Source organism: Myotis nattereri (genome assembly GCF_964212035.1).
Source record: "Myotis nattereri genome assembly, chromosome: 1".
NCBI lineage: Eukaryota > Metazoa > Chordata > Mammalia > Chiroptera > Vespertilionidae > Myotis > Myotis nattereri.
In genome coordinates, this window is record NC_138075.1 from 191,359,733 (window position 1) to 191,387,174 (window position 27,442).

Below are 27,442 nucleotides of genomic sequence, written 5' to 3' on the forward strand. Positions count from 1 at the left end.
ACATTGTTAAACTTATACTGAATCACTTTTTGTGTTTTTAATTTCAAAATCCCAATTGTTCATTGATGGTATATAAAAAAGTAGTTAACATTTTTATATCACCTTCATATCTTGTAAACTTGCAATAATCCCTTAATACTTTCAGAAATTTGGTGTTGTTGTTCTTTGGATATAAATATTTTTTTTTTATAAATGCTTTTATATCCAAGATTCTGTGAATTTATTTTAGTTTCCTTTTTAACCATTGTACACTTTACAGGAAATTTTTGGCAAAATGGAAATGAATAAAGTACATAAGTTAGAAATAAAATTTTCAATTATTGTCTATTTTCTTAAGCTTTCTGGTATTTTACCGCAGCATATATGAGTAATATAGTGACACATTAATCATCTCTTTTCTGACCCTTTAAAGATAAAACACATTAAAAATATATACACATGATTTCACAATGCACTATTTTTCCCCCAGAATTCCCTCAGGACTAATCTACTTTATATTTTAAACTATTTGTATGCTTTTCTCCTATCATTTGTGCCCTGATTACTGGTCACACAATATTTTCTACTTCTGATTGAACCACCAACATCTGCTTCTTGATATGAACAGCTGTTTGGTTTATCGTACCTGGCTAACCACACCCCACTTTGAATTAAAGGCATCATTCTAAACAAGAACCAAGTCCCAGATTTGTATAAAACATGAAGTTATATCTGTTTAATTAGTTTGCGAGTCTCAGGAAAGGTTCATATTTGTTGTCAGAAAAAATACTAGTTTTAGACCAAGTGTACCTTCTTTGTTTCACATATGATTCCTAAAATTGTTCGTAAAAAATGCAGGGAAACGTTTTTCAAAGACAAGAAGATCCTACATTTGTCAGTGTCTGAATTTTTATTCTCTGATCATTCTTCTCTGCTCTACTATGTACTATATGCTTTGGTTAGCAGCTCTTTGCAAACAATAGCCACAGAAGAGTAATTCCTAATCATCCTAGAATCCCAAAGTGACAGATTTAAAGAATTGGCAGTAGCACTGTCATCAATCTTAGATGCCATATAATGATGATATTGAAGCAGAGCTGTTCTTACTACTTGGGACACTTGAGTAATTGTACCATAATAACTGAAACTACTGAACATAGTAAGAAAAGTAGCAAGGAAAGCAGTAAAGTCTCCACATATAATCCACGATAGATAAAAATGAAGTAAATATGCTTTAAAATCAACAACCACAAGAAGTATACAGACTACACTTATATCTATGTAAGGGTATTTACAGAATGTGTATGTATCTACTTCACATAAAATTAATCTGTGTGTGAAACAATGATTTCTGAAGGATTGTTTATAACTTAAAAACATTCTCAGTCTTCTTTAATTGACAAAAATGTGACTTACCATAGTTGTACCATGACCAGCTTTCATTTAAATAAGCATTGCAAAATCTTTTTAGATATCATTAGTACTGAAAAATTTCATTTGCACAGCTTAAATAGCATTTGCTGTACTCACATCAATGCTACTGTTTTCTTCAATTTCTGAAAATTATCTTGTGCTTTTAATGTTATTAAAATAGAGAGAACAATGGATCTTTAATGAAAATACACAATTCCTGACAAACATTCTTCCTCTGTAATGCCAGGAAAAAGATGAATTTCAAAGCAACTTTAAAAGAATGTATCTGAAAATACTCTGGCTGCTTGATTCCTTAGAAGTAAATTAGATTATTTTAATCACTAATACATTCTTATTTCAGTGAAATACTGAATATTTATCAAATCAAGAAAATGTTACTAACTTCCTAATAAAGGAAGTTAGACAAAACACAAGTAGAGTTTCATTTTCAAGGATAAAAAAAAAAAAAGAATGCTTTAGAATTTATCATTTCTCTGTGTACCTGTAAATAATGTTTCTAATAAATATAGTAAATCTATGAAACAATAATTACAAACATATTCTAATTTTGGATACTAACCCTTGACATAGTTTGTGAGGATTGTCTTTTTATGTTGAAAGACATACATGAATCTCAAGCTTAAATTTTGCTCAATTCTTACTTAGTGACAGATCAATTAGTGACAGATGAGGGCATCAAATCCATATCATTTGACTCTTAATTCAAGGTGACTTTCACATTATAATTACTAGTGCAATGAATAAGACTGAATAGTCACACTAATAAGATAATACAGTTGAATAGCTCTTAAAAACATACTAGATCATGAGTGAAATATAAAATTTTCAGGTCATCAAAGTTCCTTTAATTTTTGTAACATTTACAGTCAAACCTTTGATCAAATCAATAGCCATTTATAAAGTTAAAAAAATGCTTTTGAAGAATGGTAAATTAGTTTTTATTCCCATATTTGCATTGCTGAATAATACAAAAGTTGAATAATAGTAGATCCATGCTTTGCCTTAAAAACTAATTCTTTATAAAATTGATTATACAGTTTATTATAAAAATTTTGATTAAAAACAAATTACTGGAATCCAAATAAGTTATTTAAAATGTTTGCGCATATCCCTTAGGGTCTGCTGTGTTCATAAACTCTCTATCTATCTATCTATCTATTTATTTATTTATTTATTTATTCATTTATTTTTAAATATATTTTATTGATTTTTTACAGAGAGGAAGGGAGAGAGATAGAGAGTCAGAAACATCGATGAGAGAGAAACATCGACCAGCCGCCTCCTGCACATCGCCCACTGGGGATGTGCCCGCAACCCAGGTACATGCCCTTGACCAGTATCGAACCTGGGACCTTTCAGTCTGCAGGCCGACGCTCTATCCACTGAGCCAAACCGGTTTCGGCTATCTATCTATTTATATAGATTATGTATATACTAGACATCCAATGCACGAAGATTCATGCAAAAATAGATCTTCCTTCCTCTGGCTGCCAGCACTGCCTTTGCTCTGGCCAGAGCCTCCTTCCACCTTCACAGGCTGCCCAGAAGGAGCAGCTGGGGCGGGGCAGAATGCCTGCGTCATCGCCATGGCAATGATGCAAGCGTCCCGGCCCAACCACTGCCATCTTTGTCACGTCAATTCGCATATTCTCTACTTATTGGCTTTGGGCACCGCCATCTTTGTCATGAAGTGATGGTCAATTTGAATATTACATCTTTATTAGATAGGCTTTCATGCAGAAGAAAAATTTTTGTATCTTCTATCTCTTCAATTTCTTTGTAAAGTGTTTATTTTTAGGAAAGCTGTGTTTGTTTGTTTTTTAATCCTCAGCTTTCAAAAGTCAGTCCTTGTGTGGTAGACAGTTAGACAGACATGAGCAGAGCAAAGAGGGCAGTATAGAAGGTCACCAAGGCACAAAGCCCCAGGTGCCTAGCAACAGGCAAAACTGGGAAAACAACCGTGCCCTAGGCGAATCATCCCTCCTCTAGCATAGCAGGCCCCCTTCCTTCCATGTCACTGATCATGTGGTTTGACTCTCCCCTGACTTTTCCTCCCCTGGCATGTTGCTAATCATGCGGGATCGATGCCTTTAGAGAGAGAATGAACACGGAGCCGGGGAAAATAGCCCTTACGCATTAAGCCCCCAAGACAATGAGGGTATGAGCCCCACCGAATACTCCTAGGCCTCAGATGTGTTTCAGATCCAGGCCCAGAAAAGCAGCAAAACCAGACACTGCAGAGGTGAGTGGACTGCCACGGGGCGGAGCAGGCGGCAGAGCTGCTGCAGGCCCCAAAGTTGGAACACCAAGCTACAGAGCATTATGCTCAGGCCTTGAAATCTAATTCAAATTTACTTGGGACCAGTGACTATTTTATTGCATCCAATTTTTGTGCTTTCAAATGGGAATGTCTAACCTATGCCGGTTGTGCCATTGTATTTTACAAGCAAATATATGTATTTTTCTAATTTCAAAGATTCCCTAAATGGAGATTAATTTAGTCCCAGACTGCACCATGCTCAGAGTCTCACTCATACTTGATATAGATGATGAAATTTTTTGAGCTGATTATATTTAGATGAGAGTTTAGACTTAGAGTTGATATTGTAAGGGTTGAGACAGTTGGGATGTTAGAAAGGATACGTGTATTTTGTATGTGGGAAATGAATTTTGGCCAGTTGAATGCATTTATAGTGGGTTGGTGGTCCCATTAGAGATATGACTGTTTCAGAACCTGTGAATGTAATTTCACTTTGGAATAGTGTTATTGCAAATGTATTTAGTTATAGTGGTCAAGATGACCTCTTTCTCTATATTCTGGTGAGCCCTAGACTGAAGTACAAGTGCCCTTCAATAGAATAGGGACAGACAGAAAAGACCATACGACGACAGCAAAATAGATTGGAGTTACTCAGCCAGGGGTCAAGGAACACCTGGAGTTTCACTTTTTGTTTCAAAAAAGAGATGTAAAATAGATTTAATTTAATTCTAGTATTTTAAAGAGTTATGAAATATTTCAGAACATATTACTGTTTACTAAGTGATCAAATATACTGTTAAAAAGTGCTTTAAGACTTCCAAATAGCTCATCCACCCTCTTCTATGTGTTTTGTGTTTGTGTGAATCACTTCTCCCAAAAGAAAAGAGTAGACTATTATGTTGTTAAAGTATCAGAAGTATAAGAAATATGCAAATTATTCATATTTGACCAATCAGTCACTGATTTAGTTTCTTTCATATACTGGTAGCTGCCAATGTATCCAAATTACTTTATTGACAAGATAGAAAGACTTTTAAGATCTATTTATTTGTTTAATGTAATATTGTTATCAGAAACATGTTAGCCATTCCAAATTTTAATTGGTTAGGGAAGATAATGAAACAGAATTATGTGAAAGTCATAAAAGAATTAATCATTTTCCCAAATGATTAAAAGTATCTTCAGCCATACTGATTCATCTGTCAAAAAAAGGAGATTGAAAACTAAAAGGATTAAACAATGTTCATTTCTTAAATTAACCTTTTTTACCTGCAATAAAAAAATAAGTATAATTATTTTTAATGAATTAATCCAATATTAAAACATTGCACATTTTTGTTGCATTTCTTGATTCAAATAGGTCAATACTTTATGCTCTTACACTTAATGAAAAGACCATTGATTTAATTTCCACAGAGTAAAGTGTACAATTAATGTTTTAAAACCTTAAATGTCAGGCCAGTTCAACAGAAGCTTTGAATGAGTCCTAGAAATAAATTTGATAAAAGGTAAACTTGTCAAAAAAAATAGGGGTTAGTGCTCTAACATTTATTTCAATTAAGTACTTCTTCTGTTTTTTTTTTTTTTGAATAACCCATACATATTAGCAAGTTGTTATTTAGTTGGAACATGCCTTTTAGTCATAGCATCTGACTAATCAAATAGAGCTATATTTAAGTATTAAAATGTTTTATTTTAAAAAAATATTTAAAATATATCTTTACATTGAGATATTTATTTCCAGTCTTCTACACAATTCACTTTCAAAAATGATTTATATTTTTATAAATAGGAGGAAATTCTCTCCCAAACTATAAATGATAATTATTTAATAAGAACTAAATTTATATCACTTACCATAGGAAACTGATTCCTTTATGAACTGGGCTAGAAACCACCCTGACACATGAGGTTAACCAACAGAATTTAAAATACATGGCTTATTTGGTTAAGGAAAAATAAATTTGTGTCACATCAAACAAAAATTATTAAATATTTGATGATTTAGATTTATATCCTCAAGTCAATAATTGTGCCATTTGCAATATCTGTATAATGAATATATCTATATTAGTCTTTAAGTAATACACACTCTAATTATCATGAGTTGAAATTTAAGAGAGTTCTTTATGGATTTTTATGTTCTTTAGGAATTAGGAGACTTTTATTTTGTTAAAAAATAATTTTTGTATAACCAATGACTTTTTAAAGTTTTCTATTTTCTTAATTGATTAAGGTATTATATATGTGTCCTTATCCCTCTCTTGTCTCCCCCCTCCCCCGCCCCATGTCTGTGTCCATTGGTTATGGTTATATGCATGCATACAAGTCCTTTGGTTGATCTCTCCCCCTTACCACACTTTTTCATGTCTGCACCAGAATCATGTATCCAAAGACTGATGATTCCATGTTCTCTATTTTTTTTTTCCGATGATCACTTTGGTCAAAAGCCAGTGTCGTCATTTCCATATATTTGTGCCAATGAATGTTGATAAATATACTTATGTGAAAAAATACATTGCCTGGCTGGCATGGCTTGATGGTTGAGCATAACCTAAGAACCAGAGGGTCAGGACTTGATTCCCTGTTGGGGAACATGCCTAGGTTGTGAGCTCAATCTCTAGTGTGGGGCATGCAGGAGGCAGCCAATCGATGGTTCCCTCTCATCGTTGATGTTTCTATCTCTTCCTTCCTCTCTGAAATCAATAAAAATATACTTAAAAATACATTAAAAACCAGTGTTTCTGTCCAAATGAGCTGAGAATGATCTTTCTGTTTTTCAGGAAATCAAACTTCTGCCTGAAGATCATATGTCTCAAAATTTACCCTCAGAGTGCCACAAACTCTGGGATATATGAATACATAGTTTTCTCATTTTCTTTAAAACAAATTATTTTGAAAGGCTGGAGAAATAAATCTTTGTGACTTAAGGGTTTGTTTTCCTGGCAGCTTTTAAGGAGAAATATTAGTTATATTTGATGTTAATGACGGTTGAAATGGAACATTATGGTCTTTCTTTTAAAATAAATAATTAGACCACTTATATTGCCTAATATTATAGGTGTTAATTTGTTCAAAGCCAGTCAAAATGACTTTTTATATTATTTTTGTATGACAAAAAAAGTCCTTTCAGAGAACTGAATATATATTTTTTCTTTTGTTTTTCCTAAATAAGCCTCAGTGTGGAGGAATTTTTCTTTGTGTCTGCAGGTACAGACTGCACAGAAAACAGAAACTGGAAGCTTGGAAAGCCATTACTTTCACTGAGTTTCACGTTGTCAAATCCTATATGACACGCTTTGAAACGTCCAAAAATTGTCACTGGGTCTGCATTGGGTCATACCATTTATAGAAGGCATTTCATTTATTTCTTTTGTTCCAAGACACAAATAAGCTTAGCCATTTCCAGAGAACATGATTTTATGGAGGTGTCTCAAGTTTGTGTGTGGCTTCTTTGGTTCCAGCAGGCTTAAGCCATTCAAAATAATTTTTTATTATGCTCTAATTTTTCAAAATAAGCATAATATTGACAACAATAAAATATCAAATTTGGATTTCTGGTTAATGATAAAGATGCTCCTTTTTTTTTTCCTGTGGTAGTCTTCCTATTATAAGTATATTGCCATAATGGAAACAATCGAATATTAGCATTCCATCACACTCAGTGATAAAAAAAAAAAAAAAAGGATAGGTAAACTTATTTTGGTTGTTTACATCTTTAACTTTGCTATGTATTTTAAAAAACAATACCAAAAATCATATTTATGGAGCTTTGTATTTAAATGTATATTTATAAAATATATGTTAAATATATTATAATCACTTATATAATTATCAATAATATAAAAAATATAAAGCAGTAAAATATATGGCTTTGTATTAGATGTATTAAAACAAATGGAAATCAATTGGTACACTCTCAAATCACAGATATGGTAATGAGTTACTTCACTCTGTAAAGAATTATTTTATTTGAACTGAAGGAGTACAGGAATAACTGAATTTGGTATTATAATATAACTTTGAAAATAATTTTAAAGTATCATGAATAAAATAAAGATGTATTATAACTATACCTATTTTGAGCATTCCCTAAAGCTCCAGTTAGCACAGATAATGATTTCATGTTCTATTGTAAATTTGAAAAGTCAGAACTCTGAATATTTATGAAGAGTATGCATCAAGGTCTTAGATACTTAGCTGAGGGATTTTGACTTTTGTAACCCACACATGAAATTATATTAATAAACTTATAGAGGAAGTGGCTATACAAACCCAGTGATAAATCCTGAAGATGTCAATCTTGTAGTTGAAGCAGTTTAAATCTCAGCAATATAAACATTTTCCATTTCTCCCAAAGTGAATTTCCAAGTGCTATATTTTTCCTCAGCCACGACACTCAGACTCTTTTTTTAAAAACAACACAGCATTAATTAATCCAGATTATGCAAGGATTTAGGTGAAGTACCTTAAGTTTTCCATCCCTTCATCTTGATGAGTATAATGGGTGCCTCCAAATTCCACAAATTGACTTTCTTACCCCTTTCAACTTATTTATCTGTCTACATTTTAATAATTTTTACAAATATTTGCAATGTTTTATTATGTGAGAGAACAGAACTGCAAATTTACAGTCTAATAAAGGATTCAGAATATAGCCATTTAGTGGCTAAAAAAGGGAGTTGGATAAACATTAAAACACATGCAAAGCCTATTATTGGAACACATTTCAATAGCATCTGACCAGTATCAAATTAAAGAATATTACTTGTAGGAAAGAGAAATATCAGTGAAATATAAAGGATACTTAGCTTTAGTCACAATAGTAGTTGGGAATGTTTAACAATGTAAAAATAGAACAGAATAAAGAAGTAAGTTGAAAGCTTTTCCATGTGTGACATGACACGTCACCTGGTTTGCCTCCTATGTCAGTGGGCTGCTCTCAGTCTCCATTCCTGATCTGTTTTCATGCAGTTCACTGAAAAATGAAGTGGCTTAGAACTAGGGGACACACCCTCTTCTCTTCTTTATTTTCATTATTTCCTGTAGCTCATGGTGTATACTTAACTTCTATGCTGAGAATTTTCTAGTTCATGTACCCTGACCAGATTTCTTTTTTATCTCTGAGCTCGTGATTTAAAGATATAACAAGCCACTTGGTATTCTACTAAAAACAAACACCAATCTCCTTCCATCTTTCCCATTCCCAATAAAAGATATGATCATTCATCCTATTACTCTTGCTAAGAACCCAGAAATCAACTCTGATTCTTTTTTTGTCACAGCTCAATCCTAAATCCATCAGCAAAGCTTTCTTTTCACAGCCTCCACATTAATGCCTAAAGCCTTCCTTCTCCACTGTGCCCGCTATAGTCCAAACCAAAACTCCAGTCTCCATTCTTGCAGTCATCTCCTAGTGACACTCTTGTCTCACTCCAGTTTTTTTCTTCATGGCTCAATCAGAGAAATATATCCAAACCCCAATGAGACACATGTCCACTGTTTTATATATTTCAATGGAATCAAAAGACCTAATAAAAAAATCCCAAGTTCACATAATGCATATTGCTAATTAAAAAAAAATCAGAATTTTTGGTACAGAGAGACTATATCCAAAAAAGACTATTGCAAGAAATGGGAAGAAATTATTGAAACAGGGAAATCAATAGTTGCAACAGGGGGTGGGGGGGAAGCTCTGAACATGAGATCTGCAAATATCTCAGAGGTCAGGTAGAAAAGGGTTTTTGCTTTATAAGGGGGAGTGAACAAGACTGAAAAGAGTGAACAAAAGGGTTTTTACTTTATAAGGGGGAGGGAAGCAGGATGATGGCAGGGCATGATAATACAGTAGATTAGGAAGGGTTTACCCAGCAATCAGGTGGGATTGAGACTGCGCGTATTTCTAAATTCAGGAATTTAGAAGAAGGAAAGGCTTAACTAAAGTTTCATAAATTAAGAGTGATGAGCATTTTATGCTGATTATTTGGTGCATACAAATAGTTCCACTATTCATGAAGGGAAGAATGGGGATTTGAAAGGTCTCTGTCTTGCTTTATCACCTGTCTTTACTAAGTCATATGGGTGTTTCTTTCCTGAAAGCAAGTTCCTGAAATACAAAAGGATGGGAAGATTTTCCAATGTCACAGAGCTCAGGCAATTCTCAACACTGTTGATATCAAGTTGTTATTGGATTTGGCATTGTATATCTCTACAGCACATTTTGTGCCATTCTCCTTGTTTAATATGCTTTAAGCAGAAAGCTTCTTCCAGTTCCTTTCTAACAATTTTTCTTAAAGTATGTTTTGTTTAATATTAGCATATCAATCATTTGGTTACTATTTTGGTTACTAATCTTTTGGTTACTATTTTCATGGAATATCCTATTCCTTCTTTCACCTTAAATCTATGTGTGTATTTATGCCTAAAGTGAGTGTCTTATAACGACCAGATAGATTAGTCATATTTTCATCCCTCCTGCCAATCTCTGTCTTTTAGTGGTAAATTTAATCTATTTACATTCAAATGAAGTCATGCACAAAAACGATTAGTGGAACCAAAGTTTATTGAGAGAAGCCAGTCCTGGGAAAGGTGCAGCTGGGGTTCCAGGAACAGGCCAACATCCAGAGCTTCCTTTCCACGTTACAGTGGGGAGAAGTTTACTAGTAGCAACCAAGGTAATTAAAGTCTATTAGTCCATATATGGAGGTCCACATGGCCATAAGCTACACGGGTGACTGGGAGTGCATCTCCTGCCATCAATGCAAGCATCTAGCACCCCAAGGCGAGAGAGAATACTCGGTATTCTTTAGTAGAATACCAAGTGGCTTAACACTTTTTTGACATATGATTGTTAGTTCCTGATTGGTCCTTTCAAAGAATTTTGTCTTGGCAACATCCTTGGGATTGGTTTATACGTCTTACTACTTTGTGATTGGTTATCTGCAGGCTGCCTATCTTAGGAGTATTCAAATATTTTAAAGCTTGTGCCTCCTGTGCAAGCCCTTCTTGCCCCACCAGTTGGGGTGTCTTAGTAACCCTACTTAGTTGGGTTCCTAGTTTTACTTCCTCTTCCCATGGTCCCGCCCCATCTACCTAGCTTTTTTAAAAAAAATATATTTTATTGATTTTTTACAGAGAGGAATGGAGATGGACAGAGAGTTAGAAACATCAATGAGAGAGAAACATCGAACAGCTGCCTCCTGCACACTCCCTACCGGGTATGTGCCCGCAACTAAGGTACATGCCCTTGACCGGAATGGAACCCGGGACACTTGAGTCCGCAGGCCGACGCTCTATCCACTGAGCCAAACCGGTCAGGGCTCTACCTAGCTTTTCTTTTGTCTTCTCCAGAGTAAAGAAGATACAATTCACTTAATAGAATTTCATAGAAGAATTTAATTATATTATCATAACTCAAACTTTTTGTTTGTACACCACAAAAACTGAATTGAATAAAAAAATGTTATTTAATATGAATAAAGGTGATTTAGTCAGTTGATTTCATGGTAAAGTTAAAAAAATATAAAATGTTGGGTAAGGGAAATCACTGAGCCCTTAGTGAGTTAAATTACATAGTCATATATTACAGAATGTTAAAATTGGAATTTTTGAAATTGCATCATTTCACATATTGAGGAAGTTTTACTATGTGTTCAATAAATTTTGGTGACTTACTTTTTATTTTTATTTTTAAGCACTTATAAGCAAACTATTTTTATTATTGTTCACAATAAAGGACATAAAGGTCAGTAGAAAGTTCCAGTGGTACTCTACAAGAAAAATTACTCAACTTTAGGATTAGTTTATTTGATTAAGGTAGTGGTAAAAAGGAACCCAGATAAAAATGACCATTTTAGCCCTAACCAGTTTGGCTCAGTGGATAGAGCGTCAGCCTACAAACTCAAGGGTCCCAGGTTTGATTCCGGTCAAGGGCATGTACCTTCGTTGCGGGCACATCCCAAATAGGGAGTGTGCAGGAGGCAGCTGACCGATGTTTCTCTATCATTGATGTTTCTAATTGTCTATCCCTCTCCCTTCCTCTCTGTAAAAAATCAATAAAATATATTTTTTAAAAATGACCATTTTATATTGAAACTAACCCATAGGAAAAACTTGTCTGAACACGTTTTATCTATGAAAGTAGTCTTGAGCATTTTGAGATCAACACATATGGGATAGTTCAAGAGAAAGTTACATTGATATAAGAAATTACATTCAAAAATTGAAAATGGAAAAATTGTTACCTAGAATAAATAACTTGTGGATTATACAAACTCAAAAACTTTCCAAGTATCTTCTTTAATTCTGAGTGGGAAATGGAATGAAGGAAACTTATTACTTTCCTCAAATATAAGAAACAAATAATTCCATGTAATTATTCTTTTTTCATATAGGTTGGTTTTGATGGCATTTTAAAATATACTTTTAAAAAAGAACTAGAGTTAAAACTCTGCCACAGAACACAATTATATATAAAATGGAGATGATTATAGGTTTATAGATATATAGGTTATAAACATAACTTTCAGATTATTTAAATCTCTACAATGGGGAACTTCATTGCATCACCTAACATTTTCTAAATATATGACAATACTTATAGGAAATTTGGGGACATTATTTTACTGTGTATCTTGAAAAAGATTTTAAGCCTTAAGCTTTATTCCCCTATTTTCTATGGACATTGTATTGTATTTGCTGCTGCACTTCCTATAACCAGCTGTAATTTTTCAACTGAGAATCCATGAACATTTGTGTGTCCTAAAGCGTGCTGTGTTCTTTTCTCCCAGAACTCCAATGTATGGTAGCATTATAGAATCGAGTGTCCTGCTCCTCTCACTGAAAGCAGCAAACAAAAATCTGTGCGCAAATTTTTGAATCAAACTGATTATAGCTACTGTGTCCCAGTTTGCCCTTATATTAGATTTCAGCCAAATTCAATTACACAGTGTGCTCCTCGCTGCCATAGGATGAGTGGCAGGACAAAGATGAATGCACTCAACAGCTGCAACTGATTGATCCCATAGGCCTTCAGGTTGATTAAAGTGTCCAGGAATGAAATGAAGAATAGTATTCATCTGGAACTATTGGTCAATTTTTAAATTAACTGAAAATTTTATGAAATAGCATGATTGAATTGAATTTCTTTTTATATTTTGAGAATGATAAACAAATGATGTAGATAGAGAACTGATTTTTTTTAAAAATTGATACTTCAAAAGGAATACTTGTCTTAGGTGCTTACATTTATAATATGCATAATGTTCATTTGTTAAAAATGATAAAGTGTGTATAATGGTAATGATTATATAAACATAATTCAAAGGACTAAATGATAACATATGAACTGGAAATATTGTTTTTTTATAAAAATTGTCTTTATATTAATGGTTACTTACTGCTGATAATAAAAAAGGCAAGAAGTGTTAGGGTTTTTATTAAAAGTATTTATTATTAGCTTTTTTATAATTTCATATAGTTAAAGTTAAGCATAGAATGATTATAGTAAATATAATTCTTCAGTTTTTCAGGGATTATAATTTTCACAATTGTGGAATTCAGAAGATTTCCATAAAGATTAGTAAGAATATCTAATATAAAGTAATAACTGAATTTTAAAGTATATGTTAGAAAATCTCATTTGCTAAGGATAACCATGAGCAGATGATGAGTTTATTGCATTATATGACAAAAATGGCAGGCCCACTGCATGGGAGAACATATTTGCCAATGATATCTATCACAGATAAGAGTTTAATCTCCAACATTTACAGGGAACTCAAGCAACTTAACAAAAGGAAGATCAACAATCCGATCAAAAAATGGGCAACGGACCTAAATAGACACTTTTTGAAAGAGGACATACAGAAGGACAAAAGACATATGAAAACATGCTCAAAGTCACTAATTATATGAGAGATGCAAATTGAAATGAAAATGCAATATCATCTCACAACTGTCAGAATGGCTATCATCAACAAATCAACAAACAACAAGTGTTGGAGAGGATGTGGAGAAAAAGGAACCCTTCTGCACTGCTGGTGGGAATGCAGACTGGTGCAGCCACTGTGGAGAACAGTATGGAGCTTCCTCAAAAAACTAAAAATGGAACTCCCATTTGACCCAGTGATCCCACTTCTAGGAATATATTCCAAGAAGCCAGAAACACCAATCAGAAAGGATATATGCACCCCTATGTTCATAGCAGCACAATTCACCATAGCTAAGATTTGGAAACAGCCTAATTGCCATAAGCAGATGAGTGAATTAGAAAGCTGTGGTACATCTGCACAGTGGAATACTATGCTGCGGTAAAAAAAAAAAAAAAAAAAAAAAAGGAATTCTTGCCATTTGCAACAGAATGGATGGAACTGGAGAGCATTATGCTAAGTGAAATAAGCCAGTCAGAGAAAGATAAATACCACATGATCTCTCTCATTTGTGGAATATAGAGAACAACATAGACTGTTGATCAGGGACAGATCCAAAAACAGAGAAACAGCAATCAGACTATCAATCCCCAGAGAGAAACTAGGGGAGGGTGGGGGAAAGGGGAAGAGATCAACAAAAGGACTTGTATGCATGCATATAAGCCAAACCAATGGACACGGACAACAGGGAGATGAGAGCATGATTGGGGGAGGGGAAGTTGGGGGTTAATGGGGGGATGAGGACACATTTGTAATACCTTAACCAATAAAGACATTAAAGAAAAAAAATGGCTGGTATGAGAGTTGGTCCTGGTATTATAAGATTGGGGTGGGAGGAGCCGTGTGGAGGGGGTCATGAGGGACATCTGTAATACTCTCAACAATAAAGATAAAAAATTTTTAAAAATGAACTATATTCTTCAGTCATTAGTGTATGACCTTATTCTCATGTTGCTGGAAACTTCTATACCTCTAGAGCAGCCGTGGGCAAACTATGGCCCGGGGGCCGGATCCGGCCCGTTTGAAATGAATAAAACTATTGAAAACAAAGACCCTACCCTTTTATGTAATGATGTTTACTTTGAATTTATATTAGTTCACACAAACACTCCATCCATGCTTTTGTTCCGGCCCTCCGGTCCAGTTTAAGAACCCATTGTGGCCCTTGAGTCAAAAAGTTTGCCCATCCCTGCTCTAGAGCTTACATTCATGTTTCTGGCTGAAATAGATCAGAAAGAACCAAATTGTTTACTCTGAGAGCATGTTTGTAAGGGGAAATTATGAAAATGTTGCATGGGCTACCTTATCTGTAAAGGAATTAGCATTTTTTTCCTTTAACAATTAAATAACAACTTGATTTAAGTCTTTAATGAATTTCATCACACAGTGCAATAACCTTGATATACTAAAGCAAAATGCTCACATTGTGAATTCTTGTTTCTATTCCACTACTTCTATTACAGGAGCAACGACTGTGTAACTTTTAGGTTTTGAAGCAAACTAGCTTTTAATTTATCTATAACTTTATTAGTAAAAGCAGGGCCTCCAAGGGCCTCTGCCTAAAGCTATTCTGCATTATAATCAGATGAAACTTTTATAAAATTGGCATTCTAGTTTCTTTTTCAAAAATTTGTGACACATGACCATATCAAATTTATTGATAAGATATTATATTAGTAATAATAAAAAAGGGACTTCACATGCAACAATTCAGCCTTCGGTTTTACATACAAGCATAGTATGCACTGGAATTCTAATATCCCTGGGAAATATTTTTTATACATGGATTATTTTTTCAGTTAACAGTTTAATTGAATATGATTTCTTCTTTCTATATGCTAGTGCAGTTAAATATTGTCTTGAATTAAATGAGATCCCATAAGATCTAAGGAATATTCAACCAACATTTTATATCTGAAGGACAGGATGGAGAAGAGGAGATGGGAAAAGGGGAGAAAGGAGAGAGCTACTGAGTAGTTAATCTTTCTTTAAAATTCTGTGAAAGTGTTAAATAAATGAACACATTAAATTTTGTGGGAATTTATCAGCTTAAAGTCATTCTGACTTTATAATTGCATAATGTTTAAAAAAATGAATGTCATTGCTTAAATTTTCTGTTTTGAAAGCACTAAATATTGGGATATTAAGGTCAATTTTATTTTCCTAAAATAACCTAGCTATACTAAGATAGAATTTTAAAAATTAAATTATGACAATCAGGTTTTAATTATAAAGTAAATTATTTTCTAACTATAATAATTTCTAGTATTTTCTGTTCATAAAAACATGTTTTCTAGGAGTACTGAGTCATTTCTTGCCATGGACTGTTTTGTCATTCTTGTGAAGTCTATGGAATGTCTTCTCAGAATACTATTTTTATATTTAGCCAACCTTCCTTATCTGTGAGTTCATCATCCAAGGATTCAAACAAATGTAGGGCTGGATAAAATTTAACACAGACTATAGTATAATGATTAATAACAAGGAGGTCAAATGGGAAAAAAAAAACAGATTAATGATAACTTTTATCTCAAGTATACATTAAATGGAACTGTACTCTAGCCCTGGAAAGAACATAACAGGCAAAAACAAGACACGTATCTTGATGCCACAAAGAATTATCAGGTAAATTATAAAAAAAATCACAATTTTAATTACATTTTTAGACCTATGAAAGCAGTAAGGAAATGAGATTCCCAAGAAAGAAGTCCTTCCTGGGTATGATAATATCATTGGCTACTTTCTCTAAAAATACTTGTTGGTCAAATGTTAGAGCTTTTAAGGAAAGGTGGATCTACCAGGGAAAATGCAACAAATGATACTAATCCCTTACAAAGTAATCAGTAAAAAAGTATAATAATATTAGTAATATTCTCCTTTCTTTACAAGAAGATCTTACCTTTTCCCCTATACCAAATATTGTCATGATTTGGAATACAAATCAAGTACAGTAATTACTCGCTTAGCATTGTCCATAGCTTCTTGGAAACTGCCACCTTAAATGAAATAAGTATAATGAAGTAAATTTTACTACAAGCTAAACTTTTCTATGGCATATTTCTGATATAGAAACCTCACCAAACTCCTAAATAAAAACTAAGCACATCTAATACTAAACATTGAAATAAATGTGAACTATACATTCATTTAAGCAATATTAATAACTAGAGGCCCAGTGCACAAAAATTTGTGCACTCGGGGGTTCCCTCAGCCCGGCCTATGCCCTCTTGCAGTCTGGGACCCCTCGGAGGATGTCCACCTGCTGGCTTAGGCCCGCTTCCTAGGGAATCAGACCCAAGCTGGCAGTCAGACATCCCTCTGACAGCCTTGCAGCCCTCGGGGATGTCCACTTGCCAGCGGGGAGCAGGCCTAAGCTGCACTAGGACATCCTTAGTTCTGCTGAGGAAGTGGGAGAGGCTCCTACCACCACCGCTGTCCTGGCAGCCATCAGCCTGGCTTGTGGCTGAGCAAAACTTCCCCTGTGGGAGCACACTGACCACCAGGGGACAGCTCCTGCATTGAGCGTCTGACCCCTGGTGGTCAGTGTGTGTCATAGTGACCAGTCATTCCCAGTGGTTCTGCTGTTAGGGTCAATTTGCATATTACCCCTTTATTATATAGAATAGAGGCCTGGTGCAGGGGTGGGGGCCAACTGGTTTGCCCTGAAGGGTGTCCTGGATCAGGATGGGGTCCCACTGGGGTGCCTGGCCAGCCTGGGTGAGGGGCTTATGGATGTTTTCAGACTGACCAAGACCCCTGGCAACTGAAGCTCCCAACCTTTCCTTTTCTTTTTTTTTTTCATTCTCTCCAGCTCCATGGCCATGTTGACTTAAAGCAGGTATCTGGGGTTTATTTGCCTTCTATAATTGAAACTTTGTTGCTTTTGAGTGGAGCTCAGAGCCGGCGGCAGGCTGGCTTCCTCCATCACTGGAGCAATCAAGCCTCCTGCTCGCTCCAGCTCCGTGGCTGCCGGCCGCCATCTTGGTTGGGTTAATTTGCATATAGTCACTCTTACTGGCTGGTGGGCGTGGCTTAAGGTGAAATTTGCATGTTTGTCTATTATTAGGTAAGACTAGAAGCCCGGTGCACAAAAATTTGTGCACTGGCGGGGGTTGGGGGTTTCCTCAGCTCAACCTGTGCCCTCTCACAGTCTGGGACTCTTCAGGAGATAACCACCTGATGGCTTAGGCCCACTCCCCTGGTTTCAGATGGCATGCCCAATCCCGCGGTGACTGCCCCATCTCCCAGGTCACACACAGCAGGCCCGGATCCCGCGCTGGGGCGGGCAGTGGCTGGGGCTTGCGCTGCCACCCACCCCCAAGCCCCAGGCTGCACAAGGCAGGCCTGAATCCTGCCTGCACTGGGGCAGGTGGCAGCTTGGGATTGTGCTGCCACCACCCCGCCCGTTCCGCCCATCCCGCCCCACACATGGCAGGCCTGGATCCTGAAACACTGCTGCCGCCCTGCCCTTCCTGTGCTGCACACAGCAGGCCCGGATTCCACGCTGGGGTGGGCGGTGGCTTGGGATCTCGCTGCCGCCTGGTCAGGGTGGCCCAGCGAGATCTGCCTGCAGTATGCAAATTTAACGGCCATCTTTGTTGGGTTAATTTGCATGCTCTTCTGATTGGCTGATGGGCATAGCAAAGGTACGGTCAATTAGCATCTTTGTCTTTTATTAGTGTAGATTATTTTCCAACCTGCTTATTCTAGTTCAGGGTCACAGGTGGCCGGAGCTATCTAGGCAGCTCAAGGTACAAGGTGGGAGCCCACCTAGACAGGACACCATTCATCAGAGGCACACTCACACCCACTCCCACACACACCAATTTACCTAACCTGCACATCTTTGGGATGGGGGGAAAACCCCTGCAGACATGGGGAGAGCAATGCCACTCCACAGAGACAGTGGCCCCAGCAGGAATAGGTGTTTTTGTTTTGTTTTGTTTTGTTTTTTTCTGGTCAACTTTATATCAAAATGACTTTGAGTAAAATGATGTTATTCAAGGACCTGCTGTACTAAGTCTCAGTTAATTGTGGATTCCAAGTTTCTTTTATTCATAGCTATATAAGGTTTTTAACTGCTTTTACTTAATTCAAGTATTCTATGTAAACAAGCATAAAAAAACCATAAAAAGAAAACTAGCATATGAATTAAATGAAACCTATGTAGCCTGTTATGGAAAATATGCTTTAAACAGACCACTTCACTAGGTTAATCAATATCTCATAGTTTTCTATATCTCCATTTTTAAATTTAAAACTTTAATCTGATCTCTGCAATTAGACTGTAAAGACAAAAAAAGAAAATAAGTAAAAAGTAAATCTGACAAATTAAAACTGCACCCATCTAAATGGGAACATTGACATTTGTAAATAATTTGTCAGAGAACATTTGGTATAGGGTAAGCACATGAAAAGGTCCATAAATCTACAATAAGCTAATACTAGAAAGAGGGAGAAAAGGTTAGTTAGGGGAATGGGCATATGAAGGTTATAAAAAGGAAATTTCACTGCTTAAAATTATTATTAAATATAAGATACACATGTCACATTTCATTTGCAAGCATATTGATTTGTTCCCTTGCACTGTTATGGAATTTTATGAGGCAGTTCTGTATGTTCAGTATTATTTAATTTATAAAAGTACCTGATCATTCCAAAATCTTGTGTCTTTCTGAATCTTTTTCTATTGCCCACTGTTTCCATGTTTCTCAGGCATGGTGTTTAAAATCTTGCGTGTCTGGTTTTCATTGATTGTGTAATATTTAAAAATTTACTTGTAGTAACAATTTTATGACCTATGATAATATTAACTTCCTGCAAATGTACTTCCTTTGCTTTTGTATCAGATACCCAAAGGGCAGAGGCACTAGGAGACCAAGACAATCTTAGGCCAAACTCTAGGCTTCAGGTGAAACCAGACTGAAAGTCCCCAGGAGTGCAGTTTCATCCTCAGTCTGCGGTGGAGCCATACGGGATCCCAGAATTAAACACCGTAAATTAGACTGCCCTCCTTAGCTAAGCAGCCCATGCACTCTGTGTTGTTCCCTGTTTCTCCGATCTACAACATCTGAAGCTCAATTTTCTTCTTCAAGTACTAGACATATGCCAATGGCTCTTTGCTTCCTCCTAGAATTTGGTCTACTAACTCCTTATCAAGGTAACATTTTATTCATAAATCTGGTGTCCTTAGCAGGGAGGTTTATCTTAAGCTCTAGAATATTGTTACCAGAATAATTTTGATGTTTGATAAAGTGTTTCATTAAAATTATACTGATTAAAAAATTAAAAACTTAATGCAAAGCCCTTTTATAGTCATGTCACATCACCTTTTTAATGGAAATCATAAAACAGGAAGATATTTTGATGGTTTTACCCATCTTTGTGTTTTGTTTGTTTGTTTGTTTTTTGTTAATCCTCACCTGAGGATATTTTTCCATTGATTGTTAGAATGAAAGGGAGGGGGAGAGAGGGAGAGAGAAACATGGATATAAGAAAGACATACCTGCACGTGCCCTGGGGGCTGGAGCCTGCAACTGAGGTACGTGCCCTTGAATGGAATCAAAGCCACAACCCTTCAGTCTGCTGGCTGATGCTCTAGCCACTGAGCAAACCTGGCTAAGGCCATCTTTATTTTGAACTACAAAATAAATTTAGTCATTGACTACTTAGCCCTAAATTAAATGCATTAAGACTTAGGCCTACACTAAAGAAAGTCAGCATATATTATCTTCAGGTAACACACATTAGCAGAACACAACTGAAATTAAGAAAGCTTTTCGTATTATACACTAAGTTGTTATGATAATGATGAAAGTAAATCAACCCCGTTCATAGGAACCATTTCTAATACAAAATCACATTTTATTTACTCTGCCATAGATGTTAATTTCCATGACAGGAAAATTTAGAGAGGAAAAACAAGATGTAAACTGTGAAGTCAGAGCTTTCCTCAATTTGTTTAATCACAGAGTAGCAAAATCTCCACAGCACACTACTGAACACATTATTGAGAGTAACATTTGTTTTTATGCTTTATAGAATTTAGATCAGAGAAAATGACATCTCTACTTTCCCAACTTCCCATCATCCATTTTGTGTCTCCTAAATTATTCATGAATGAAATAACAGTTTTCTACATTAATAATGGATAACTATATCAAGAGACTATGTAAGATAAAACGTAAGTGGCAAAGGAATCAAAGTTTTGGCAGCTTTTATGATACCCATTCATCTACATTTTCTAGCATTAATCATTATGCCATCTTTGGTAGTAGGATACATGCTCAGGGACAGAAGGTTTTCCCACTGACATTCAGGCCCATTATACTTTAATAAAAAATACATTTTTCCCTTTCTATAAAATCCTTGCCACACAGCAAGAGATAATTTGTTTTAAGAGTTACTATATAAAAATATTAAGAAAAATTAGGAAATGATTATTAATTTCTTAGTTATATTTTACTTATGTATTAAATACCTCACATGATACCATACTATCAGCTAAAGTTAGTATGGAACATTTTTAGTGGGACAAAATGTACTCTACAGAATATTATTTCACTTCCTGCGTACTTATAACTGTACTCAGAGTACATGCAGGGAAGTATAAATAATTCCCCAAATTCCCATAAGGATTTTTTTCATGGTAATGCAAAATGTAACTTTAAATCTTATCAAATTAAATGTTTTGACAGTATGAAACACACCATCTTTCAAGTGGTCAGTATTTGATTCAAAAATACAAAGATAAATAATAATATCTTTAAGAAGATTGATTCGTGGTTATCCTAAGCAGAAGCCCTATCAACTGGTTCTAATTGTTATCAGCAAACAATAAAGTTTGAGCTTTGAAGCGCAATTTCAATTTTTTTTTTCACCATAGAATTTTAGAGTTAAAATAGATATCAAATATCTTCTAATCAAACTCCTTTACATTCACCTGTGGAAAGTGAATACTGGAAGACCAAAGAACTCAATTATATTGTCCTTATTTTAACAGGCATTTATAACAATCTTCTTAACCTAAATCTCCACTATGTCTTATTGACTGTTCCTACATCTTTTGTTGTCAATAAGCATTTCTTCAATCACCCAATATGTAAGTTAACATAATAACCAAGAAAATATTCCCCTTATCACTTGTAATGTAGCAGATCATAGAACATGACAATAACCCTAATCAACTTATTACATTGTCAAAACCAGGTGCTATACACTAATTTTGTTCCACAAGTATTATTTAAATAAAATGTTGAAGAGTTTAAATAAGAATACACATTTGCTAATTGTCATGAGTCATACACAGACAGAAGTGCAGAGCGTCAGCGGCAATGTGAGTGTTCCCCACATCACCGTTCCCACCACTCCGTATCTGCTTACCGCTAGCGGGCTTTGCTCACAGAGCCGGCTGCTCTTCGGGGGAATTTCGATTTCTGACCCCTTAGGACAGTGATGGCGAACCCATGACACGCATGTCAGAGGTGGCAAGTGAACTCATTTTTATGGTTGATTTTTCTTTGTTAAATGGCATTTAAATATATAAAATAAATATCAAAAATATAAGTCTTTGTTTTACTATGGTTGCAAATATCAAAAAATTCTATATGTGACACGGCACCAGAATTAAGTTAGGGTTTTTCAAAATGCTGACACGCCGAGCTCAAAAGGTTCGCCTTCACTGCCCTAGGATATCTAAAAACATAAGGAAAATGAAAACTTTAAAATAAAATCTTGCCTGACCAGTGTGGCTCAGTGGTTGAGTGTGGACCTATGAGCCAGGAGTTCATGGTTCAATTCCCAGTCAGGGCACATGCCCAGATTGTGGGCTTGATCCTTCTTCCTAAATCCAACCAAATTCTGAGTAGAACTTTCTCAAAAAGATGAATCTCACAGTACTGCAATCAAATAAAACATGTACTCCTGTAATGTCCTGTGACAAATCTCTGTTCCAAAACTGAGACAGCCTTTAGTTTAATATTGCTATCATGGAATGGAGAGGGCCTTCCTTGTTCTCCTCACCTCACGTGAGGTCTTCAAGCTACTGTGATAGAAGGTCATCTCTGCCAATAACTTCTGCTCTGGATATAAAGGAAGATTAGATCCCCTCTCTACTTTGAAACAGGAGTTTGGTTGTGGGCAGAATCCTTTACGCCTTTGTTCTCTAAGCAGCAGAATGACCACACCCACTTGAATGTATATCAAAAGAATTAATTCCATAAACAGCGAATCTCAACTGGTATGTCAAAATCAGAATGCCATTTCAGATTGTTTTAAATCTGACTTAAGATTGGAGATTGTTTAAGAATATCAGATCTACTTGGCATCCTTGGAGGAGAGACTGTTTCCCTCTGAGCTCTGTCAGTCTGTTCCATGCATCAACGCCTCAGTTTATTTATTAGTTTTTGTACTCATGGACAAGGTGGCTGGGATTTTTCTCACTTTTATATGACAGAAAACTATTTGACCTAGTTTGAAAGTATTAAGTAGGTGATAGAGGTTTTCACTCATTGAAAAAAAAATATGCTACTGTTTATAAATTTTGTAGAAAATACAGTTCTTCTTTTTCTACTCAGAAAATCAAAAGAATATACAGAATTTAGGATAGCTTTAATATTTTCATTAAATTCATAACAGACTAGCATTACTTAAGCAGCATCAATTTACATTTTGGAATTCATAAAACAGGAAAACAATTTTCCCTGAATATTTATACATCAAAATCTTGCTTTAGAAAAAATTATATGCAGAAAAGATGTTCTTATCTTCATTTGTTTCTTTACTGTGTTTTGTATCTTCTTGTTTTTTCTTATCACCATCATGTAATCATAATATTTATTATTAATAGTAGAATTAGTAGTAATAGTAGTAGTACATTTTTTAAATTTGTGCACTTGAACAAGAATTACATATTATATTCTAAAAACTAATATCTCCATTCACTACTAGTTATGATGCTCATTTGTTTATTTTTTTCAATGGGCATTTATTGAGCACCTATAGTGCAGGAGATACAGTTTTAATTTTTCTATGAAACAGAAAAATATTCATGCATTCAGGGAGCTTACATTCCAGCTTGAGGAAATGGACACTAACTAAAATAAATAAATAATGTGAATTAGGTGCTAAAGATTAAACAGAAAATGCATCTGCCAGAATACCAAACTGAAAATTAAATTTTGTTCTCATTTTGTATGTGTTTTGTAAATTAATATATAAGCAATAAAATTGTTATCGGAGCGGAATGTGCCTCGTCTCCACAGTTGCTGCTGTGGATGGGGTTCTTACAATATCCTGAGAAAATATTTTTTTGAGATTTGCAGGGGAGGATGTGATATAGTAGAAAACTTTATTTCTGTGGAATTACACCTCTGGGTTTTCAAAGTCCCATTTCCTTAGTCCAGTCATAAAAGAAGTGTAGCTGGGGTTTCAGTAGAGGTAAAATCAGAGCTCTACTGAGTTTCCTTTTCATGTTGGAACAGGGTCCAGTTCACATCAGGTTACTTGCAGTGCATTAGTCCTTTGCCTGTGTGTGTGTGTGTGTGTGTGTGCGTGTGTGTGTGTTTGGGGAGGGGGGTATGGGGGTCACATGGCTGTGGGCCATACTGGTGAATGCAAGAGACTCAAGAGAGTGTGCCTCAATGAACAAGAGTCCCAAGAGTCCTCAAAACACAAGAGCACAAGACTCAAGCACAACAAGAGAGCAAATTCCTTGTTTAAGGAGTTATGTATTCCAAATCTTCATTCCCTTGCAATGTCCATGCCCATTCTGGTCAGCTATCTCTATCTGCAGCTGTGATTGACAGACAAGTACCTACCCTATGTCACCACAACTTTACTAGGCATGCATCTATCTTCCCTATATGGTTCCCTCCCCGAGTGCTTTTCAGGGAACATGTCTATAATGTCTGGCATTTCCTTTACTCCTTTCCTGTTATTAATAAACTAGAGGCCCAGTGCATGAAAATTTGTGCACGTGGGGGTGGGGGGGAATCCCTCAGCCCAACCTGTGCCCTCTCGCAGTCTGGGATCCCTTGGGGGATGTCCACCTGCCAGCTTAGGCCTGCTCCCTGGGGGAACAGGCCTAAAATAGCAGTCAGGCATCACTCTGGCAGACCAGGAGCCTTTGGGGGGTGTCTGACGGGGGGAGTGGGCCTAAACCATCAGTCAGACATTCTTAGCACTGCCGAAGAGGCAGGAGAGGCTCCTGCTACACTGTGCTTACAGCCATCAGCCCAGCTTGTGGCTGAGCAGAGCTCCCCCTGTGGGAGCACACTGACCACCAGAGGAAGCTCTTGCATTGAGTGCCTGCACCCTTATGGTCAATGCACGTCATAGCAATCAGTCGTTCCTGGTCGTTCTGCTGTTAGGGTCAATTTGCATATTACCCCTTTATTATATAGGATAGTCAATTATAATAGTATGAAAATGAAAATGCTACAGCATAAAAATCAATAGGGTCTCTTAAATTACTATTAATTATTAAGAAATAGTATGGTTATGCTTGTGCAAAATGTATGAACAAAACAAAATTTAGCTTAGCTGGCATGGCTCAGTGGTTGGGCATCAACCTATGAAGCAGGAGGTCAAGGTTCGATTCCCAGTCAGGGCACATGCTCGGGTTGCAAACTCCATCCCCAGTGTCAGGCATGCAGGAGGCAACCAATCAATGATTTTCTATCATCACTGATGTCTCTATCTCTCTCTCCTTCTGCCTTCCTCTCTGAAATCAATAAAAATAGCCCTAGCCAGTTGGCTCAGTGGATAGAGTGTCAGCTTGTGGAACAAAGAGTTGTGGGTTCAATTCCTGTCAAGGGCAAGAACCTCGGTTGTAGGCTCCTCCCTGGCTTGGGCCCTGGTCTGGGCTCCTGCAGGAAACAACCAATTGATGTGTTTCTCTCACATCAATATTTCTTTCTGTCCTTTCCTCTCTCTACCATTCTCTCTAAAAATCAATGAAAAAAATATCCTCGGGTGAGGATTAAAAAAAGAAATCAATAAAAATATTTAAAAATTAATAATAATAAAATTTAAAATAAAATCTAAATCAAATACCTAATTTAACATTACCCAAAAGTATATTTGTATCTTCTTCACTAATCAGTATCTAATATTTTTATTGTGAGCAAAATGTTAAGCACGATCCATAGTTTGTAAATTAAATATTACTGGATATTGTTAAGTCAGTCTAGCATCTTCATATAATTACAAGTATAAATATAAAATTGCACTTAGTTTTCAGATAATATTTAAATATGTCTCTTACCTATTTATCTCTATCTATTATTTCCCTCTGTCCTATTTAAGGACTAAGTATTCTGAGAATATTATATTTCCTCAGTAATAATTACTGACTTAAGCATTTCAAAAGCTGAAAACTAATAAAATTATTCATCAACAATTTGCATTTGGTAATGTGGCTTAATAGACCAGGATGTCGGCTGTCCACATTTTGTCTAAGAGTCAAAACAGACATCTCAATGATAACTTTGTAACATCTGCTTCCTCTAAGGGGCTATTTGTGTGGACATTGACAGATGTGAGAACTACAAAGAATGGTTGTAACAAATGAGATCGTAATAGTACTATCTTAAAAAATGCAGTCCATCTAAGCTTATTGAAATGAGCTCCAGACAGAGGCTGAGAAGACATGCACCTGTTCCTGCAGACTATTGTTCTGGAAAGAGATAATGACTTTATAATTGTTATTTTCCATCATCTGAAATGTGAAAAAAAAATATTGAAACACAACAGGGTATTGTAACATCACAATAGCATTATGTTGAAAGTATCTCAATTTGTGCAAAATCATGGTGACTTTTATTGCCTGTGAATGTATAGTGCAGGAATGAAAGTGGAAATAATGGATTAGGTTTGTTATCTACTTGTGTGCACATGATTGCTTACAAATGATAGAATCTATTTTGTGAACTACGGTTCAATAATTACACACCACAATATAACTGGCCAATCTTGATGCAACTTTAGTATCTCAGGAATAGAAAACCTGCCCAAGTTTTCTATTAATGGGACAATCAAATATGCTGAAGACTTAGAACATCAGCAGATTTAGGCTGAATTCATGAGACCAGTATTAAAGTATATCACTTCTATTTTAAAAAATAAATACAATTGTAAATTTATAGTTTGGATAAAAGCATAGTACATTGTGTGTTCTGTGGGTTTAAACCTATATTAAACAATGACCTTTGAGGTCAAAAGTTTATTGAGCCATAAGGTATCAAGAAAAAGACCTGGTTCTGGGGAATGCAGTCTAAACCACCAGCAGCATGGCTAGATGGAGAAGACAAATATATCAGCTGTCTTACGGTGGCTGGGGCTCTTTTATACAATGGAGAATGATATGTTTTTGAAATAAATTACGTTAACTATAGATAAGGGGGCTGGAGAAGGTGAAGTGGAGTTAGTTCTGGGATAAGTGTATAGGCCACAAGGACGAAGTTTTTGCTGCTCTTGAGTTAGTTGTGGACAACAGCCTGGAAAGTTCATGTGTAAAGCAGGATATAGGGGTGTCTGCTGCTCAGCTATTCTTTCTAGGTGAGAATTGAAATAGCTGCCTAGAAGTCGAATCAAAATGTCACCGTACATTTAGGAATTTGAGCAGTCTTTCGTTAGTTTCTTTCTGCAGCTCTGTTAACTAATTAAGTCAGTTTCTTCTCACTCTTTTGCCTGCTGTAAATTAATTTAGGACATCTCAGAATTTTTTCCTAGACATGTATTTATGTGTGCCTCAGTGATTAAAATGAGTGAGTGATGTTTTCTGAGACCAGGTTAAAAAGGGCATATGGCTTCTGCTGTTTTCCCTTGGAACACATCTCTG